The 2,188-nt window shown below is 45.9% G+C and overlaps 1 protein-coding gene across 1 annotated transcript in view; it reads left to right on the top strand.

Moving 5' to 3' along the window:
• Positions 1-2,188, top strand: part of MYO3A (myosin IIIA) — a 242,790-nt gene that overhangs the window by 90,854 nt on the left and 149,748 nt on the right. The gene's annotated exons all lie outside the window — the stretch shown is intronic.

Here is a 2,188-nt window from a genome sequence, read left to right as displayed (position 1 = left end):
TGTGAAAAGTGAATAAGGTTTCATCAGACAGGTGAGGCTGAGGAGGACACAACGAAAACCAAAGGACAAATGAAGAAAGCACAAGGGATGTGAAGTGTAAGAAACAGAAACAAGTCCAGTTAAGCTAAAATGTAACAAGATTTTGTGGCCAATAACACTGAAAAGACAGACTGGTTAATATTGTGGAAAGCCTTGAATGCTAGGACAAGGAGTTTCATTTATCTAGTCATTCAACAAATATTTATGGAGGGCCTATTACGTGCCAGGCACGGTAATAGGTGCTGGAGACACAGTGGTGAACAATACAGGTACTCTGTCTTGCCATTACAATCTAATCTAGATTGTCATTAGGTTCTTTTACAATCTAATGGGAGAAGACAGACAATAAACTCTATGAGGCTGGGTGCAGTGGCTCGCTCCTGTAATCCTAGCACTTGGGGAGGCCGAGATGGGAGGATCGCTTGAGGTCAGGAGTTTGAGACCAGCCCGAGCAACACAGGGAAACCCCATCTCTACAAAAAATAGAAAAATTAGTTGGACATAGTGGCACACATTTGTGGTCCCAGCTACTTAGGAGGCTGAGGCAGGAGGATCGCTTGAGCCCAGGAGTTTGAGGCTGCGGTGAGCTGTGATCGCACCACTGCACTCTAGCAGGGGTGATAGAGTGAGACCCTGTCTCAAAAATAAATAAATAAGTATATGAGAATATACGAGAGGTGGCAGGGAGAATCGGGGGAAAGGGCACGGGGACAAAATAGAGCAGGGAAAGGCCAGTGGGAAGTTCTGGAGAGAAGGTGCCAACTTACATGGATTTGCCAGGAAAGGACTCTGATCGTTGTCATATTGAAAAGAGGCATGTAGGACATGAGAGGGAGCGTTACAGATATCGGGGACAGTGCACTCCGGGCAGAGGGAACAGCGCGTACAAAGCCTGTGAGGTGGAAACACGCTTAACATGTTCGAGAAGTAACGGGACGCCAGTGTGGATGGAGGAATGGAGTAGAGGGACGTTGGAAAGAGGAAACATGAGAGAAATCACAGGGATGTTGCGGGGGGTGCAGATGCACAAATCACACAGGGCCTTGTAGGCCGTGGTGAGGCTTTGGATGTTGCTTTGAGTCATCGTGGGAAGACATCAGGAACTTTGAGCAGAGCAATGACGTGATCTGACTTGTGTTTTAAAGGGTTGCTCTGGCTGCAGTGCGGAGTGTCAGAAGGGAAAGGCGGCAGCAGGGAAACCACGTAGGAGGCTGTTGCAGGAGCAAGAAGGGGGCGCTGAGAAGCGTCTGGCCCTAGCTGTGATTTGATGGTAGAGCTGGCGGGCTCTGTGTATAGACGGCACGAGGGGTGTGAGAAAGAGAACAACCAAGGGCGCCTCTCAGGTTTTTGTCCTGAACGGAGCCACCATTGACTTAGATCAGGAATCACGAGGTAGGGCAGGCCTGGGCCAGGGTATTTAGGAGCACGGTTTGGGATGTGTGAAGCCTGCCTGTTGGACTCCCCAGTGAAGTAGCAAATGAACGGTTGGATGCAGGAGTCGAGTTCAGTGGTTTGTCAGTGCATGGGTGGTATTTAAAGCCGTGAAATAAGGAAGTAACATAGAGAAAAAAAATAGCTCCAAGAACTGGAGCTTGGGAGACCCCAAAATGTGACAGTTAGAAAGATGAGGAGGAGCCAGCAAAAGGTACTCAGATGGAGATGCCCGTGAGGGAAGGAAGAGAATCCTGACAGGAAGCGCTAGATGCTGCCAGCAAGTGACATAAAATGAGGACTTAAAATTGACCTTTGGATTTAGCAATGTGAACGTCATTAGTGTCCCTAAAAGCTGCTTCCATGGAGTGTGGAGATTTCCAACAAAGTTGGAAATCTAATGAATTCATACAATCCAGACTCACTGCCTTGCAACAGATTAAATCACCCAGGAATTTAGAGGAAGCTTTAAAGCAACTTATATATATGATCATTCTTGATGGAATCCTCTGTTTACCCACGAGGTAAGTTTTGTATGTTGCATTTTTTTCCAATGGAGAGGAGAAAACAAACAGCAAAGATCAAATATAGAGGATATTTTCTGGTAAGTTATCATTGAATTTATTAAATGGCTTCATAGAGGTTTTTCAGTCTTACACGTGTCTAAAACTTACTTCCACTATGTTCAGTAATAAACTAAAATCAGAAAGTTTTTTTT

The sequence above is a fragment of the Propithecus coquereli genome, unplaced genomic scaffold (assembly GCF_000956105.1).
Source record: "Propithecus coquereli isolate 6110/MARCELLA unplaced genomic scaffold, Pcoq_1.0 Scaffold45, whole genome shotgun sequence".
NCBI lineage: Eukaryota > Metazoa > Chordata > Mammalia > Primates > Indriidae > Propithecus > Propithecus coquereli.
The sequence above is the reverse complement of the archived record's forward strand: the minus strand, read 5'-3'. Positions and strand labels throughout refer to the sequence as shown.